Source organism: Gopherus evgoodei, chromosome 2 (assembly GCF_007399415.2).
Source record: "Gopherus evgoodei ecotype Sinaloan lineage chromosome 2, rGopEvg1_v1.p, whole genome shotgun sequence".
NCBI lineage: Eukaryota > Metazoa > Chordata > Testudines > Testudinidae > Gopherus > Gopherus evgoodei.
In genome coordinates this window covers 198,032,345-198,038,477 of record NC_044323.1, presented here as the reverse complement: position 1 = coordinate 198,038,477, position 6,133 = coordinate 198,032,345, and the positions used below count along the sequence as shown (strand labels likewise).

At 41.9% G+C, this 6,133-nt stretch overlaps 1 protein-coding gene across 2 annotated transcripts in view; it reads left to right on the top strand.

Annotated features, from left to right (window-relative positions):
• The window catches only part of DOK6 (docking protein 6), a 435,288-nt gene that overhangs the window by 51,730 nt on the left and 377,425 nt on the right, over positions 1-6,133 (top strand). The gene's annotated exons all lie outside the window — the stretch shown is intronic.

The following is a 6,133-nucleotide window of genomic DNA, read 5'->3' as shown; positions in this document are numbered from 1 at the left end:
CTTCAGATAGAGAAGTTATGTAGGCATACAAATTGGATATTCACATTCAGTAAATCATAACCTTTCCAATGATATCTCACATGAGCCATCTTGCTAAAAGTATATCACGGTTATCATATTCATATCATAAGCATATTTCCATAAAGAATACGGAATGACACATCACAGTATGTACTCTACACACTGCTGTGGTGTTTAGATGTTGCTTATAATTATTAGAACTGCGAGCACTGGCTGTTGGGAGTCTGAAGGAAGGCGGGGGGAGGAGTTGAGGAGGCAGAGTGAGAGTTACAGAGGGTGCAGCAGCAGCTTGATAAAGAGGTTTCTATTTTAAAAATAAAGTCCTGTTGAAGTTTGTTAGTACCTTGTCTGGTTGATACAACATTTTGACGATGAGGATGGATCTTCTGCTTCTGAACCCACCTGCGTCCTTTCTAAAAAGCCCAGGTGAGCCTCCAATTACGTTTACTGCATGGATCCATATGTTTGAGACTTATCTGCTTGCAATCAGTGTTACGGAGAGTTCTGAAGTAAGAAATCATGCCCTACTAATCCACTGCCTTGGAGCAGAAGAGCAGCGTATATTTTACACTTTTCCCCTTGCAGATGATAAATATGAGACTGCACTCACTGCATTAAAGAACTTTTTTGTGCCAAAAGTGAATGCAGTAGCTAATAGCTACAGATTTTGCCAGAATGAGCAGAAACCAGGGGAGACTATAACGCAGTATATTGCTTCCCTGAGGAGTCTGTTTGTAACTTGTGACTTTGGGAATATGGCAGATGAGATGATTAGAGACCAGCTCCTTGAGAAAACAACCATGCTTTGTGTAAGAGAACGCTTACTTCTAGAACCACAACTTACACTAGAAAAAGCAATAATCATTGCTACTCAGATTGAGTCAGCTACAGCTGAAGCCAAAATAATGAGCAGGGATACAGGAGGCACATCCAGGCTGTGACTCCTTTGCAGAAAAGTTCACTATTGCTGCAGACAAACAATTGCAGGAGGAAAACTAATGAAAAGCCACTTAATCAGCAAATTCAAAATACAGTAAAAGCATGCTTTTGCTGTGGATCCCCACAATACTTTGCAAACTACACAGGATGTCCAGCAAAAGTTGCTCAATGCAATCATTGCAAAAAGATTGGGCATTTTGCTTAAGTATGTCTCAGTAGCCAGTTCAATCAACAGGTGCATGCAGTTACAATACCAGATATTACTGTGCTGAGTGTGAACAAAACCACTACTGCACATATTCCAGAACAGATAAAGTGCACTGTAAACATTTCCACCATACCTTCAGGCAAATCACACTCTATTCAGCTAATGTTGGACACTGGCTCAGCAGTATCTATACTACCTGATTCCATCTACTTGCATTACTTTAAAGATGTGCCTCTTACTGAACCCAAACTTCAGTTGATGTGCTATTTGAAAAAACATTTTCCAGTACATGGCTGCCTGCCAGCAATAGTTACTTTTGGTGATTGCTGTGTAACTGCAGAGTTCTATATTGTCCACAAAGGCACTCCTATCCTTGGCAGAGATTTATTGGCTGCTTTAAATCTCAGGGTAGTTAATGGATGAATTGATCGTCCTCAGCAAAGCACTCTTGTGGTACACATACCAGTTTCAGCTGGGACCCAACACCAGGTTGAGGAGAAACTCTGCTGTGCTTATGGGTTTCCGCATAAAGTTAAAATGTGGAATAATGTGATGCTTGTATGACAGAAGTTACGGCACTTATCATTTTCAGTCAGGGAAGCTGTTTCAGAGGAATTTAGAAAATGTGTTCAAAAGGACATTATTGAAGAGATTAACTCCTCTGAAAGGGTTTCACCTATAGTAGTGACACAGAACAAGGGTGGACTTTGTGTGGACTTAAGGGAGCCAAATAAAGCTATACTGGTTGACAGCCATACTCTTCCTCACATAGAAGGAGTATTTGCAGAACTCCGTGGAGCAATGATGTTTTCTACTCTTGATTTGCAGAGCACATGCCACCAGGTTATGTTGCATGAAGATAGCAGAGACCTCACAGCATACATTACACATGAGGGACTGTTTCATTCTGAATGTGTTCCATGCGGTCTCGCATCAGCCCCAAGTGCCTTCCAAAAAATGTCATTGATTCTGAAGAATTAACATGGAGTTCAGTGCTATTTGGATGATGATATTATATTTGGAAATACTACTGAGGAGCATGACAATAACCTGCAGTCTGTACTAAACTGCATCAGCAAAGCAGGCCTCAAGCTTAATAGGTCCAAATGCAAATTTAGACAAACTGAACTCTCCTCTCTGGGACATACAATTTCACAGGCTGGACTAAAACCTGATCCAGATCATATCCTGGCAATTTCAAATGCTCCTCCTCCAACAGATTTGCAAACCTTATATTCCTTCTTGGGTCTTACTGCCTGGTATGCAAAATTCATTCCCAATTACGCTTCTGTCATTGAGCTGTTATGAGAATTACTACGGAGAAGTTCAGCCTTAGTGTGGACAACGGATGCACAAGTTAGTTTCAAAACAGTGAAAGATTTGATTGTACATAGTTCAGTACTTGCACTGTTCAGTCCTGCATTGCCCACAATTGTAACTACTGATGCTTCTGATTATGGATTTGGGGCTGTCCTCACACAACTTCATGAGAACAACTGAGTAATGCTGAGAGAAAATATTCTACAGTCAAAAAAGAAGCACTTGCTTGTGTCTGAGCTACTAAAAAATGGAGAACTTACCTGTGGAGCCACACTTTCAAGCTGCACACAGACCACAGCCCTTTGACAACGTTGCTTACCACGGAAGGACTGGGAAGAGCAGGATATGGTATTGTTAGATGGTCTACAAGACAACTCTCTTTCAATTATGAACTGGAATGTAAGCCTGGAAACAAAAATGTGGTAGCTGATTGCCTTTTTCGCCTGCCTTTGCCTTCACCAGGTGGTCCACCGGAGGATGAGTATGTAGTAGTTGCGCTTATTACAAGCACTCTTACTGCAGTTACAAGAGAACAATTTCAAGCTCATAGACTCATAGACCAGAAGGGACCAATATGATCATCTAGTCTGACCTCCTGCACAAGGCAGGCCACAGAACCCTACCCATCCACTTTTATACAACCCCTAATCCAGGACTGAGTTATTGAAATCCTCAAAACTGGTTTGAAGACCTCAAACTGCAGAGAATCCACCAGCAAGTGACCCATGCCCCACGCTGCAGAGGAAGGCGAAAAACCTCCAGGGCCCCTGCCAATCCGCCCTGGAGGAAAATTCCTTCCCGACCCCAAATATGGCGATCAGCTAAACCCTGAGCATGTGGGCAAGATTCACCAGCAAGCACCCAAGAAGGAATTCTCTGCAGTAACTCAGTTCCCATCCCATCCAACATCCCCCCGCAGACCATTGAGCAGACTTATCTGGTGATAATCCAAGATCAATTGCCCAAATTAAACTATGCTGCTTGAGAGAGGGAGAGTTACAGAGGGTGCAGCAGCAGCTTGGTAAAGAGGTTTCCACTTTATTTTTAAAGTCCTGTTGAAGTTTGTTAATACCTTGCCTGATTGATACAACAACTGAAAGGAGTGTGAAGTGTAGACATAATGTTACATTTGTATAACAGATTTAGGTGATGTTCCAGTCCAACACTGCCCTGATGGTATAAACAGAGGGCCTATTCATCGCCTGTCCAGACATTCCCTCTGAGGTAATTAGCTCTGCTAGCAGGAATAGCTATCCTCCTTTTTCCTTCTGTGGCTACTAGATAATGCCTGCCTGATCATCCATTGAGGCATTAGAGGATATGCTTTAAGACCCACTACCCTCACTGTACACATAGAGGGAGGAATAATTTAATCCATATAATTTATTCCCTTTCTTCTTTATGTGAAACTCCAATATATAAAAGCATAATAGGCAATTTTTAATTAATAAGGAACATTGGGCTGGGTAGGAATGGCACCTGTACTGACCTGACAGCAAATTTTGACTCATTCTCCTCATTTGCCTATCCTTGCATTTTTAGAAAAAAAGTCTACAGATTTTACAAAAATTACAGTTTTTCAGTGTGATCAGGACACACATGAGAATAAAACCATTGCTGCATCTGTGTTAAAGTAGAAGATCCCAATTTTTTTAGTTTTATTATTATGAGGTCTGACACCCCCTCAACCCTCTTTAATTCCAGATTAATTTGGTCCAGGATGCAATGGAATAACCTCATGCCAGACAACCAAGGAATGAGGGTTGGCTTCCTCTGCCAAACTTCCATGAATGAATTAATCATTCAGGCCTCCACTCCCCTTTGAAATGGGGGAGTGAGAGTGTAGGGAGGGGTAGCTCAGTCTGTGAAGACTTAAAATCTCCTCTTGTCCCATAGGCTAACAAGGCTCATTAGGCCTGGTATCCTGTGGTCAGGTTTACCCTAAGAATGGCCCCATGAGGCCTCTTACCTGCACTGGACACCAGCCATATGTTACAATACAATTTATTGACATTTACCACCACCACCACCACCACTCTTTTTTTTTTAAAGGTATTCTTTCTTCTGCTTATACTTCAGGATGCTGTAAGGAAGGTGAAAAAACTAACCAGATACCTTGTTAATCTTGCCCAGAGGAAAGAATTATTTTCTGATCCCAAAGGGCAACCTGGTCAGACCCATAGCAAACTTGGAAACCCACCTCTGATAAATATGCTATCTATATGGCAAAGCAGGCAGTTTTCAGTGTCAAGAATGGCTGTTACATGCCCACTAATGTAGGGGAATTACTATAGTTGCTGATTTTTTCAACCCACCTCTCCTCCACCAAACTGGCCTGGGGTGGTTAGGAGAGGTGCATCTCTGCTCCACTTTCTCTAGCCCCAGCCTCCACCCACCATATAATCCCCACATGTATTTTGAGTAGGGAGAGAGGAAAGAGAGCAGAGCCTTGATGGTGGAGAGCACCCTCTTCCAATCAGGAACTGAGGGTATCATGCTGTCTGGAGGGGCTCACAACTGTGAGTGTCTACATCAGGGCAGACTGTTAAAAACAGGGCAGACACCCTAAACTGGTGGTGTGTCCTATAATTAGATTTTGTGAAGCCAGTGACAAATGTGAACTTGTGGATCACTGTAACAGTCTTACCATGGAATCACAGACAATCCCCTTAGACTCCCCAGTCTATCTTGGAACCCAGGCAAGTTGGTCTTAATGATAAATGGTCACTTACACCAAAAATCTCAAAATATTTAGGTTGGTTCCAGTCCCAAGAGTACCCTAGTTTTTACATCAAAGACAACACTTGTAGCCAATCGTGTAAGATACTATCTAAAGGTTTATTAACTAGGAAAAAGAAATGAGTCATTTACAGATTAAAACAAGCAAACATATACACACAAATGAGTAGTAATCTAAATCCTAAGAGCTACAGAACTGGAATGAGCTGTCAATTCAGAATGTCTTTCAGGGCAGACCCAGGGGTACCCTCTGGGCATCTCTGGCTTCAGTTGAGAGCATCTGGCCCTGTGAAAGTTCAAACAACAAAGAGATGGGAAATGTTCTTGTGTCTTTATTTCCTTCATTCAGCCTCTGAGTCCATAGGATGAGCTGCTTCGCGCATAGCATTTCCAAAGTGCGATAGGCCATTCACCAATCCTTTGTTGCGATGTTTCTTGATGGCCAGTCTGATTTGATAGTTCTTCTGGATAGTTGGGGGGAAACACTCTTCCCACTAGAGTTCACAAGTTTAGAGCAAACATTTTCAAAGTTATAGAGCAAAATTTACATGTTTCCTTATAGCATGGAATACAGATATAACAAGTGAGATTGATGCATTCAGCAACATATATGCATTTCATAGAGTCTAAACACTGCATACATTCTTAGAAGACTAATACCTATTTTGAGCAAAACTAACATACAGGTAGACTGGGTCTAGTCTCCAGCTATGAGTTTGGCATTTCTTCGGTAATGCCTGCAGCCTTGGCAAAAGCTGGCACCTGGCCTGCCAGCATCACAGGGGGTATGGCCATTCTGTTTCCAGTCTGATCAAACATTCCCTCTGCTAGCAATGGGAAGGTGCAATTTAATCACATTAGCATTATTTGTTTAAGAAATGCCAATTTTGTGTAATTACTAAATTT